This window comes from Homalodisca vitripennis, chromosome 3 (genome assembly GCF_021130785.1).
Source record: "Homalodisca vitripennis isolate AUS2020 chromosome 3, UT_GWSS_2.1, whole genome shotgun sequence".
Taxonomy (NCBI): domain Eukaryota; kingdom Metazoa; phylum Arthropoda; class Insecta; order Hemiptera; family Cicadellidae; genus Homalodisca; species Homalodisca vitripennis.
In genome coordinates, this window is record NC_060209.1 from 100376010 (window position 1) to 100390722 (window position 14713).

Below are 14713 nucleotides of genomic sequence, written 5' to 3' on the forward strand. Positions count from 1 at the left end.
TCTGGCTTCTTAAAAATATTTATGGAAACATATTTTTATAACGTAAGACCCATTTGTTATAAATAAATATATGATAGATTGTATTCTACCGATTCTGAGTATAATTATTTATAACTTTTTTCACACGAATGCGAAGTTTTCAAGCTCCCTAAACGATAATTTGGATTCAGGAAGGCGAAATCGACAGTTTACGCTGTAGTAAAACTAATTGAGATGGTTGTAGAGGAACTATATCATCGAAGTATCACCATAGGGATGTTTCTTAATCTACTAATTTATCGCTCGGCTCTGTAACTCACAACACAATGGTTGTACATTTAGATACTCATGGGATTTACAAACTACCACTTCAATGGCTCTAGTCGTGTTTTAATGACTGATCTAAAATCGTACATATTTTAAAGGAGTTTTAAAAATTATTTAAGCCACGATATAGTGTTAAACAGAGATCTATACCGAGTCTAATTTTGTTTTTTAGTGTACGTTAACGACATTCGTTTGTCGCTACAGATCAGGCAGCTCTTAAAGTACGCAGACGATACGACTCTCTGTGTCACAGAAAAAGTCATGAAATTTTTGAAACAACGTACCTCTGAATATCTAAATTGTTGTAGTGAAAAATGTAATCACATCAATTTGAAAACCAAAATTGCAAAAAAACTTAGAAGTTTTATTTATGTGCTCTGCGGATCGTGAGTTGGGTCCACCTACCATGTTGGATACTTCGTGGTTCAGGAAGTTCATTCTACAACATACCTAGGAATACATATTCATTAATGTAGTTTTGGAATAAAAATTATTAACAGGGATTTATGTGCTCAGAAAGTTGGACAAATATTTTCCTGCTCCAATCCTAATGACGAAACTGATTAACCCACATTTTTCCTACGAAGTGATATTGTGGAGTGCCGGCTTAAAAGGTTGTACGCGTGTTCATAAGTATGCAACGGTTAACTTTACATTACCTTTATATTTTGGAAACAATAATTTTATGACTCTCTAAATTTGGGAGAAATGTGCAAGAATATGAATGAAACTGGAGACAGGGACAACTCTGGTACTGAGGGCGCCTAGTTAAGGACTCTAGTAAGGACGCTTGCCACACCTTGGGAGTTAATTTTGTCACCAGTTTACATAATTCCATAAAAATGCAAAAATCGCTTAATGTAGTAAGACTCTGCTAAAATGCATGTTAGCATCCCAAGCATTTTAATGATAATTGTTTGGCAATTATTTCCTGGCGCATAATGGAAAAAGTATAATGACAATGTGGGAATCTAATGGATTATTAATAATTAGAAAGGATCAATGGTTGTTGTTGTCTTTTAATATTAAATTTTAAACTAACAGCAAAACTTCAACTTTAACATACGGTGGTGATGGATTATAATGTTCACAGGCAATAAGTATTTTCATTGATTGAGAAAAATACAAAAAGAAAAAGGCTATTATTTTGTAACTGTATCGATAATAACAGTTATTCACTGCTTTACCTGCATATATATGACTTAACTCAAAACTTGTTTTGTTTTTTAAATAGGAAAAAAGGATAAAAACCAGACAATAGTTTCTTTTTTACTTATCGGCATACAAATATTACGGTGAAAGAAACGCATATCCTCTTGACTCATACACAAAAAAATTTTACCTGAAATTAAAAGAGATTGAAATTACCCTTATGTTGATCATATAGGTCTTTATAGCGAACTCGCGGCTTCGCCTGCAATTTCTATGCAACATTTCGTGTATTTGTTTGAATAGCTCCCACGATTTGAGCAATACTTGAACTATTTTAGATCAGTTTGAGCCGGTTCAATACCTATATCTCCCCGGCTCATGTGTGTTTTATATAGTGTATGTGTGTGTGGTTTATTGGCTGCAGAGGCCACTGACCATTTGAAGGCGTTTGGCCTTTCCGGTAGAGTGGCAAAGACTCCGAGCCGTGGTGTACAAGTTAGGAGTAGCTCCAGTTTAAAATTTTGTTTAATTAAGTGTTTTTGTTAGTTTTGCTGAGCTGTTCTCCTTCTGACATGTGCGGCTAAGTTTACGGCCCCTCACTGATGAGTAAGTTTTGCTTTCTTTTAAATTTTAGTGATTATTTTTATTTTTCAAACTGTGAAGGTTAAGAGCACATGGTTTTCCAAATTGTAGTTTTGCCTTTTATTAAATTTTAGTACTTCTGGCTGTTAACTAATTTTTAAATTGGCTTTCAAATTAATTCTCTTACACTTTTATTAGTTTTCACCCTTTCTATTCGGCTTAAATTAATTTTCTGTCTCTCAGTGAGGACCAGTCCTCGGCTATATGTTACAGTTCATTTTTATTCTGCAGCCAATATTGTTTGTTATGTGTCACTTGTTATGTAGTTTTTGTAAACAAACCCAGAGAGACTGCTGAAGGTTCATTTTACTAAATTTTTAAGCCTTTCTGAGAGATGTAACGTTCTTCGGGTCTTTTAGCCCATAACTCCTCCTTATAGCCTACTTGGTTAATTTAAGGCCTTCTGCCATCAAATTTTAAATTTAGATTCCTGTTAATAGGCTGCTACTTTTGGCCATCAGTTTTTTTTCTAATAATTAAATTTTTTTTTTACCAAGAGTAAAACGCTTAAATTTTTGTTCTGTGACAGAGGGGATTTTCATACTAACTTTCTTTGGGGTTGTTGTTTTGAGTTGGGAATTTTATTTTAAGTGCAGAATGCCCTTCCCCTGCTTTTTCACCAATTTTGAGACAATTCTGTCAATAAATGCCTGTTTTAAAAATGTTTGAACCAAATTGTTTGAGGTATCTACTACTACAGGCACTTTTTATTTTTTTTAATTTTTTTTATTTATAGTATATATACATATATTTTTCTATTGACTGGATAGGCCTATGTTTTGTCTTAGTGAATGAATCTGAGTATACTGACCACGGTGTTCTTATTTTACCTAGTTAGTTTTGATCCGGCATCCCGTTCGCCGCCATGGGCGCGCGCTTCCCTGTTGTTTGCTGTGGGTGTGCGAGCGGCGATGTAACGGTTTCAAGTTAAGAGGAACTACAAATTTGAAGTCCATAGTTTTCGTTGTGAAAGCATTATCTGTGATAAAATATGATAGGGTCCAGCAATATTTTTAAAGTCGACTGTGTGATATATCGTGCATCAGGGGCCCATTTCACAGTGTTCGTGATTAAGAAGACCAGAAGTTAAACAAAATTGTGACACATTCTTGTTTAATATTTTACACTTCTAGTTAAAATTAATGTTAACAGAAAAACAATATAAAGAGACCTATATATATATATATATATATATATATATATATAATTTTGTAATAAGGTTGGTTTCAAAACAGTATAGTTTTCTAAATTGTATGGATATACATATGTTATTGAAAAAACAAACTAAAATCAACATCAATAATACTAAAAAATTTCAATACTTACATTAGGACAGTTGCCATCCTTATAAAAAGATAATACATGATAAAGTAAGGTTCTTGCGTTCCTATCTATGTTTGCTATGTCACAATATTTCCTCGATCTAATTTAGGCATTATATCAGTATGTATATATCTAATCAGTATAGTTTACCTCATGAGTGATAAATGGATGCGATATCACCTCGACGATTTTCTCTCATAAAAATTGCAATTTACTGTCTCTTACATTGCTTTGTGACCCAGAATGGTTTGACCTTGCCTCAGTTATGATGTAATAAGTGTTGTAAATTTTGTTATGCTTTCACTCTATAAATGTAAACAAATTTAAATGTTGGTTAAAAAATAAACATATGGTTATACTTTCATAATACAATTTTTACAAATAACAAACAGTTAAACACTTTTAACTACCTCTTTGAGTTCACATTACAATACTTTAGAGACCAAGATGGGATACTTTGCTGCTTTAAAGACCAGAGGGACGTAGCACGTAGGGATTTACGAAATGACAATAGGCCTATGTTTGTCCTCGGAACCGTAGGAACGTCTTTGTAAAATTTCAGCACAATCATTAGAATAGTTTATACGTGAAAACAAAACAAAGAAACAAGGTAATTTCGCATTTATAATGTTAAGATAATCTTGTGTCTCGAATTTAAGTAAATATGTATGTGTTAAATGAATTGTATTTTAATTTGTAGGCGAACAATACTAATAATTTGTTTAAGTGATTTTAAGATTTAAAAGTATTTTTACTAAAATTAGTAGCAAACTGTTATCTGTAGTTTTCTTAAATGTAAAAATGTTTATCTTGGTCATTATTATTAAATAATCTCATAAAAAATCAAAAATTGTTGATAACTTATAATTAAAAAAATTTAAACTTTATATTTTATCTGATGGCTTATGTTCCTGATATATTAATTTTCCGAAACATTTTTATGAACGACAAATCTTATTATTTTTATTAGTTATAAACTTTATTTCTATGAAATGCATGCACTAAATAATATATAAATGCAAATAATAAAAAAACATATATGTCATAAAAAATAAGTTCAACATTGTTGTACGTCACTCTTATGTACGTAAAACTATTATTTTATGTTAAATTTGTAATAATCGTAAGATCTTTATATCGTAAAGGAATAAAAAATATATGTAGGTACATAATAATATACATTTTAATACATTTTGAAAATAAACAGAATTGGTTAAAAACCATTACGACTGTTTTATATTCACTAAAAATTTTTTGGGAAATACTAGTTTGTAACAAATGTAACTCAACTCAACTAAAGAGTTCATAGATCTGTTATTGCTAAAAATCTAGTTTCCTAAGTGCCTACACTTGTTTGGTAGATAGCTCTTCGTTAATATATTCTTCATGCAGTAGTAACGTATGCATATCTGTCTCCTGAGTTGCTGTTTCATCCCAATGCGTCGCCTTTTATGGTCATATTTTATAGAAATCACATCTTGAACATGAGGTAAACCATAAAACTCCATGGTAAAATTGTGCTTCAAAATTTATAAGTTGAATAAACCTCAAACGTTTTTATCGTTAGGATACGCTCTGTTTAATCACATCGGATTCTACAAATTGTATACAATTTGTATAAGGAACAAATTTCCGAATATAAGAGAAAAATCAGTAGTACCTATATAGAAAATCGGACATAAATACGGGTGCAGGAGTGTTCATAAACAGACTAGAACGTTTTGAAATTTTTCGTCTTATTTCGAAGGTTAGCTTAAACTAATTTTAGCTAATGCTCAATACCAAAATTTTATTTTTTTTTACAAAAGATTTTTATTAGAATTTAATAGCAGGATGAGTGTTGAATCTAAGAGTTTTATTTCACCATTCCAAACCATTGATTTGTTTTAACAAATTATCGAATTAAAAATAACATGAAAATGATGTATCTAGAATGAAGGACCCATTTAATAATTATAGCCTATAAATAAAAATAAAACGTTACTGTGAAACGACCGGAATAGCAACTGTTGCTCGCCAGACATAAGACGACTCCCAAGTCGGTGTCGTAATGCTGTGTTGTTTCCACATCAAGACACCACAAAGGCAGCAGTCCAATATTCTCAATAGGAACCATTCAAGTATATTGGCAATGTTACTTTTGGATGTAATCTCTCTGTTAACGTATCGACTTGCTTGCACGTCTTTCAAACGAAGTACTACACTTCATATGTTTATATATCTATTGGTTCTTCTCGATAAAGCTATAATTAAAACATTCTTAGCATAAGGATTGAATTTCAATCTATTAAACACAATATGCCAATTTGTATACAAGAAAGTATTAACATTTTACAAAAAATGTTTAAAACTTATTGAAATAAAATTATTTTGTGATTTGATTTGTTTGTACTGGGTATAAAACTTTAAAATTGTAGAAAATTCTATGTAACATAATCTAGCATAAAGTTTATAAGGAGGCCGCATCCGAAGATAAATATTAAAAAAGTAAAACCAATCGTAATTGAAAGGAAATATTTGGCAAATATTTCTCCAGACTACTTTGTCTCTTTAATTATTGCATGTTCAACCTATAACATAAAGTTTTATGCGCTCTTACCTCTGAAAAAAATAGATTTTATCGCTTACGTTATTGTCACCAGTTAATGAAATGATTTTACAAAACTAATAAATTTTGTTGTTCTTCATTCAGCCTTATTGCTCGATTCCAAAGCACAAACATAACCCAAATATATACACATCACACCTTTATGTGTGTATATATATATATCTTTGAATAATAAATACACCAGGGTTGGTTTAAATTAATAAATATATTAAATCGCTCTTAGTGAGATTCAGTAGTTATGGCTAGTGATTGCATACTGGTTTATTCAGAACCTCAGTCACTAATAATCATTGTTTTAATATTATTAGGTCTTTTTTGTTAGAATAGAATAATTAATACAATATCAATATTTCATTATTTTAACGTTACGTTTATTATAATGATAATTTGCAATAGGAGTAGCAAAAGACCTAATTATGGTTTAGTAAAATTGTTTTAGAAAATATACCATTAATTTAAGTTACATAAAAAATAAACAAAGATCTGTGTAAACTTTTAAAATCACAAGGTACATAACAATACCCAACCCGCAACCAAGTCATTCCGTTGTATTAAAGAACTACATGTTTTGGTACTAAAGCCCCATTCAGTAGTTTTCTACAAAAAAAGGAAGAAATATCAGCAAACTGCCCTTAATTGTTTTACTTTCAGATCTGCAGGTGTCTTTGATACCTGAGTTACTCGATATTTACTAACAATAAAAAACGTCTTTAATCTACTTAAATTTCCAAATGGGAACACTACATGAATATTCCTCTACCGGTAAAAGTTATGTATGACTCATACTACATATACATTTTTGTCCTACGGTTAAGGCAATTCATAGCATTCTGCTGAAATACTGGTACTATGTTTCAATGCGAGGGTTCAACATTGTTTTCAATGTAATTTGTAGTAATATATGTTTTTATTTTTTAAATATAAAATATTTTATTGTATAACAAACAATTTTCATGTATTGCTCAAAAATATGAATCAGTAATAATCTCCTAACTAAATAAGTTGTGTTACAAGTCTGTATTACTAATTCCTCGTATCATAGTTCGATGTTCATTTTTAATATGGTTTAGATTGAGAAATGACTCCGAAAACGTATCCAATTATTTCTTAAAGAGACTTCTTGGAAGTAAATTAATCACTCTAAAAAGGTTCAGTGGACGTTCAGAGGACGTGACAGAAGGTAATACAGTGTGAGAAGTCTGAAGTAAGGGGGGGGTCTGACACGTGGTTGTGTTAATGAACTAAGTTAGGCTAACCTCACTTCTGTGAATTCTATTTCTGAAAACGAGTCCGTAACCTTAGTACGATGCTTCTATGTAAATGAGTTCTTTAAAGCCCACTGTTATCTCAGGAAAATATGCATTTTTACGATATTTCAACGTTAAATTAAGACGGTTTTAGCTGATAATTACCACAGTACAAACTTAATTAACTTTAATTCATTTAGCGTAGTTTTTTTCCCTAATGTATACTATATAAATTGCGGCGTCTAGCATACATAATTGCATCCACGGTAACTAGAACAAGACGGTAGTGTTCACGAGGAGGATGCGCAGTGGATCGCCGGGCAGATGACGTCACGCGGACCGACCGCCCTGCACTAGACACAACGCTCTAGTGCTGTTAGCTGTTTGTAGTGCGGTCTGTCGCTACGACGGTTGTGTTTGTAGTGTTCGGACTGTTTTACAGAATTTTATCGATAGACTGAGTATTTATCCTCTTTAAAATGCCGTGTTACGCCGTTACCGGTTGTACAAACCATTCAGATAATGTGAAGAAACTGAAATTGTCATTTCACATGTTTCCAAAAGACAAAGATCTTCACAAACAATGGCAGCATATTTGCAATCGAAAAGACTAATTTTTTTCTTCTGCCAGAGTAATAAGTAAAAAAAGAACTATTGCGTTTTCAAATAGGATTTATGATTTCAATTCGAAGTTTACAGGGTTTATTCAAGGAATTAGAAACCGAAGGTTATCAATATTTACTATCAGTGAAGTGTAATCAAGATGTGCTGGAGTCGTATTTTTCACTAATTAGAGGATTTGGGAAATTTTACGACCACCCCCTCCCCACAGCGGTGGCACATAGAATAAAATACCTGTTATTTTGCAAAAGTGCCTGTGACATATTAAAAATTGTCAGCAGAGCAGTGTGAAACGTTAAGTGTGAACGTTCTTAAAAATATAGCCTTGGCAAAACCAGTACTAGATTGTAAAAATTCAGACTTGACAGAAGGCAAGTTGGAAGTGAACGATTTCTATAATGAAAAATGTATTTCCATTGCAGAATCACTGATTGAAAAGTTGACTAAAATAACTAATAACAATCTAGTTTACACTGAAGAGAATACAGATTTAATAAAAATGTCAGCTGGTTATGTAGCATAACGTGTTAATAAAAAAGGCCTTTCAATATGGAGAAAGAACTGGAAACAATTCTGACTGGTTTCGGTTTTGTCAAGGGATGCTCTAATAAATCCGTCACCAAAATGGTTAAGCATTGTTTAGAATTTGAAAAAAGATTTCCAACGATTTCACGGTGATAGCATAAAGGTCTTCAAGTGATGAAGAAAGCTGATTGATATAATCAAAGGAAAAGTTCAGTGAAGTGGACGATTCTGCTATTGCAACATAATTATGTTAGAACGCGATCCTTTATAACAATGAAAGAACTGAACAAGAATAAGGACCTTAAAAAAGCAATGAAGAAAGGCAAAACTTCTGATACTGAGAGAAAAAATCAAATAAGATGGACAAAGTAAAAAACTGATGTAACGATGTATGTCAAATACAAGGCACTATCGTTCAATCATTTTAGTTTTCTAACATTTCTAAATGATTAACTTAAATATATACTAATTACGTTTTACTTGTACAGAATCCTTTAAAAAAAATCTATTTTAAATTGGTCTTTACAACAGTTTTGACATTATATTTTAATAAATGTTTTATAGTGTATGTAGAAGATTTTTTCAATATGTAATAAAATACTACATGACAAAAAATCTCATTAGTGAAATTATTATTTAACCCCTGAACCTTTTTCGAAAGTTTTAAAATGAAAAACATTAAAGTTTGATTGTACTTGTAAAATTTTTAAAGATTTTAAAATCAATTACCCTAAGTAGTTCTTCAGTAGTAACTACCTTAGGCTACAAAACTTTTATAATTAATTTCAAAACAAATGTGTTGACATGTGAGTCAGTGTTAGTAAAATAATAATAGACTAAGTAAGGTAACACTAAGAGCCAACCATAAGCTTGATAAAATCGCTTCCTGTTAGGATTAGAGCAGAGGAGCTAGGCATACATAGTGGACGGCGCGACCGGCTTGGTGCAGATGACGTCACGGCCTAACAGCCAGATGCGCGTGAGCCCTACCGTCTAGTTCTAGTTACCGTGATTGCATCTTAAAATAAGCATTAACTTAACGTAAAAAGAGACTTAACTGTGAATCACTAGAGAAAAGTACTGGTGACTGAAAATTACTCGTAACTCCTCGTAATTTCCAATAATTGGACTAGCTCTGATTTAGAGCCCTTAAGAGAAAGTTTGTATTTTAACTTTAAATAATTATCAAATTTCTATCCACAATGTTATGGCATTTGATTGAATTGCTCAACGATTTCAATATTAAGAACTATTTTATACCACTGTAAAGGAATCCTAAACTAGAACTCGAAGCTTTAAAGAAAAGGGTAATCAAACGTTTGAGTGAATCTTATTTTAGGTTTTGCACATGTGATAAAAGTTTTGTTTAGAAATAATTATATTGTCAACAAGATTTTTTTTAATATACCCATATGCTTACATTGGACTGAGAAGCTTACTTTAGTCAAAAAGTGTATATTTCCGGCACTCGTAAACTGCTTCCGCTATAAGGGGTATAATATGAAATAAAAATCTCCCATTTCGATTTTATAACACTTAATGAGGTGGAACATACGCCCATAGAGACCATTTAGATGCAACTTGAAAAGAACGAACTCGAATTTTGCCTATTTGTAAACACATCATTTCCAGTAACATTTCTAAACTATTTTTTAACCTATATTTTTTTAATTAATATGGGAAAAATGCTGTAAAATAATATAGTAAGACAAATACTATCTAATAATTCTTGCTTCAAACGTATCACTCAATCAAATATAACCTAAATACACTATATATATATATTTATATATTTTACACTACATATAACTGCAAGCTACATTAGAACAGGTGATATTTTAAATCTAAATACCTGAAATTTGCTAATAATATACAAACATACATAAAGAATCACGAGATAAGATTTAATGTATAAGATTATAAATCTAATTCTCAGAAAATATCTATCTTGGATGAATTTGGAGTTTTATCCTCCTAACGTATTCACTCTGTGCTAGATGTATGTAATGCGAGTTTTTTATAGGAAGATAGAAATGACCTTATTTCTATCTTCTCTATCTAATAAGATAGAGTGTGTTATTTTATCATTTCAATCTTTATAAAACAATATTCTCAATATGAATAGATTAAAATACGGTATAACGCTTTTACTTCATGTTAAAAACCATGTCCAAAGATTACTGATGAATTCCATTATGCTTTATTATTACGTGATCTTACTCAATATCATACAGTAAAATTTTATCAAAATAAATAAAATTAAAATTGTTGTTTTAACCTTCCTATGTTATTTAAACATTATGGGAATGTTTTAGAACAAAACTGTAGCAGCAAATCGTTACCGACAACGCTACTCTTAACAAGTCACATTTGACCACTTGATTAGATTTTTTAACCGTATTACATTCATTAAAATATAATTCAGCCAAAAAACTTGGATAGCTGGCCTTGAGTGATAAGTTATTAGAGATTTAGGAGACATGTCTAGTCTCATTAACTTCGAGAAAATCCAGAAGAGATATTTAAGATTTATATCTTTGAGGTACCTGGTGAGAAAAATATTGACATATCGCACTAAAGCGGTTTTAAAAAAAAACTAAAGCTGTATAACCGTAATCAGAAATGCAGTAAATATAAGTTGGCGCATATGTCAGGTTCCCCATAAGATAAATTTCAAGGAGTTATTTGAATACAACACTTTTAGGCAAGAAAACAAATTCATTATATGAAATTATTTAGATATTACCATATAATGTTATAGCAGTTGTTCGAAATGTCCACCTTGATTTTGTATACACTTCATACGATTGAGAACAGAATCACAAATTTTTGGCAATAAAAGTTTATCGTTATTAACAAGTTCAAATGCATTTCTAATGCATTTTGCTGTTTTGGAGCATACACAGTCTCCTTTATAATACTCCACAGTAAAAAATCACGTGGGGTCAGGTCTGGCGAGCACGCAGGTCAATAGATTTAACAACGGTGATGTAGCGTTTTTAAACCTACATTGGTTTATTTTTTAACTTAAAACTTAAATTAAATGAAAATGTAGGGTACGAAATATTGGGATTTAATTTTAAACTAGATTGTGAAAAGTCAGGGTTAAAACGAACATGTAATCCTTTGGCAAGTTAGTACTGGTAGTTTTAAATTGATAGGAAAGCGATTGACTGCCTTGAATTGATTAGAACTTGTCTTGTTACGGCTTTTGTTCTCCTTGTTTGATACAGTTGGACCAATGAGAGAACACCGCGGATGTCCAGCAGAATTGATTAGAGGGGGGAGTATATAAGCGCCAACTCATAATTTTCGACTTCTTTTGGTAATTTTCGTGTATTAAGTTGATTACAGTGCGCCGTGTTTCTAAATTTTTTTTCGCGAGGGATTTTGAGGTAAGCACCAAATTTATTGTACGTTTTATTGAAATAGTCTTCCGGATCTGATATTAATTTAATGTTCTTGTCTTTTTATAGGAAAAAATTAAATTCATAGAAACTACAGAGCCATCTGCATAATTAATTCTCGATGAACAATAGAGCATAATAGAATCATACAAGTTACATTTGGTTCATACTTGCAAGAAAAGTGAATTAAAATTGAACTTTGTTAATAACTTTAATTGAGATTAAAAAAATTAGTAATTTATTAATATTTAATTGGTACTGTTTTATTGTGAACATTAATAATTGTTTGAAAGAGTTGTAATCTGAATTGCAGAGACTTGAAAGTTAAGGTTCAACTAGTGGAAAGAGAAGTTTAAGTTTTTATTTAGAATTTTGAGCGAACTTAGAAGTGAAAATTTTTATTTTAGTTATTTCCAAGTGGTATTTAATTTTTATTTGAAAACTTTATTATTTTATTTTAGAATAGAGCTCTGATTTTTAGTTTGATATATTTGATTAATATTTTTATTTCTTGCCAAAGGAACTTTTAAATTTACTAAACGGTTTGTTAATTCTTTGTGGAAAATAGAGTGATTAAAATTCTGAAACGTTTAACTTTTTAATTTGCCAGTTTAAAATAAATCCATTATTTTATTTAGAACTGTTATTTTTATTTTAGACAAACCAGATAATATTTAATAGTTAACAAATTTACAAATTTAGTTAACAAGTAATACATTGTACCGAATATTCACTAGGAGCTTACTAATAAAAAATATTATGTATCGTCTTGGATGTCTCATTGATAATTTAATGATTAAATTATTTTTTATTTATTATTATTATTATTTATTTTTTATTTAAATTATTTAATGGTTAATGATTAATTTAATGATTTAATAATTCTGGAATATTAATATCTACAACCCAAGTCGTTATATGTGACCAATCCATTCTTAGAATGTGTTATTTAAAAAACTCTCGAATCGCCATATGAGCGAATGAATATTAAAAACAGGATTTTTTCCGAGCTCTAAAACTACTACTTTTTGCAGAAACCGTAAATAACCTTCTGAGTTAACATGTCCTTGAAGAAAATAAGGACAAATCAGTGCAGTACTCGAAATACCTGTACCTCCCCATACAATAACACCAGGAACATTGCGTTCTGCTTGGATTACGTTACGAGGATTTGCATCCGACCAGTACACGCAGTTATGCCGATTTACACGTCCATTTAGTTTGAAACATGCTTCATCACACCACAAAATTAATCGCAGAAACCCTCTGAGCGGATAATTATGGTCTCACGGAATTCCAATCGCCTATCGGAATCATCTTCGTGATGCATTTGGAGTAAAGATGGACGGAATGGCTTAAATTTTAATCGCTCTAACATTCTTTGCACGCTTCTTCTTGATATTCCCAGTTCAGCAGATGCCTTACGAGTCAATTCACCGGGACTGGCTACAAAAGCTTGAGCAAGTGTCTGCAGGTTTTCTTCGTTGCAAATTGATCGTGGATGACCACACTTCGAGGAATTTAAAGAGCTTCCTGTGTTTTTATATGTCTTATTTAACTTCCGCATATACTGCTGAGATGGTATCGCGACGCCTGGTATTTATCTAGTACTCTTCTTATCATTTAATTCTTCAATTATTATAACAGTATTTTTATTATGCTTCCACCACAACTAAAGGATGTAAACTTGATGTTGTGATGTAAACATTTTAAAAATACACACAAACAAGCAAATGCAAAGAGTTTCACTTAACTCTAGCCACTGTAACAGACACCAATTAACCTATTCCGTGTTGCTACCAACTTAACATTTTTACCAACCTATCGAAACAAAATATTCCAATTTATTGGGAAACTGACATATGAGCCATCTTGTATAATGGTTGATGACTAGTGACAATGCAAATTAAGACATATAGAACTCAAAAGGGAACATTATTACTTACTTGCGTTTATAGAATTTTCTAATTTATTAGGAGAAAATCAAAGTTTTCAACCAACACGGAATCTCGTTAGATTAGTAGAACAAAAGAGTGCCGCTGCTGTAATTCTGGTTTCTAGCGACGATACTCTTAGTTGTTTCGATGATATCTAAAGTTGCTTATGTTTCCGATTCAAATCATCGTTAATGTTTCAAGCAATTTGTAACCATCGTCATTAACTAAACCATATTATTTTAAATACATATATTAAATGTACATGTTGAGAAATCTGTAGTGTCTAAATTTACATTGAATTACAGATCAAATGTTCAAGTGTAAATTAAAACCCCGCGAACACCTGTCAAAGGAGAGACTTATATAAAGGAAGCGGTGAAGAACCCTTGAGCCGCGCCAACTCTCATAAACCGCTCGCTGTTCATGTAGTAAAGTGAGCCCTCGCTCCGGTAGTTTAACTGTTCCAGATCACTTGCCTCGGGCTGTGTGCTGTGCATTAGCTGAATTTATATTTATTAATTTAGTGTAAAAGTCAAAACATACAATCCTCTCTTACTTTAGATAGACAAATTAGAAATAACTCATTCTTATCACAACATTTCCATTTTATTATCTCCATGCTTTATCATCGAAGTAGTCTGAATTAGTTAACTAAACTTACGATTGATTTTTATACGTTTTATTATTTATTAGTTGTCAACAATTAAAAAAATGACACTCGATTGTCTTTTGTCAATAGTTTTAAAAGAATTTCTAGAAGTTCATAAACATATCTGAAGTGATAAAAAGAGTATGAATTCTAATAAGAATGCATCAAAAACCACATTAAACATGGTTTTTGAATATAAATATTATTAATGTTCAATTTATTTGCCTAATAGCATCTAATTAACTCTTTCAGAAATTCCTTTAAAGAATAGTGAAGTTGTCTGTTACCCTTTTAAT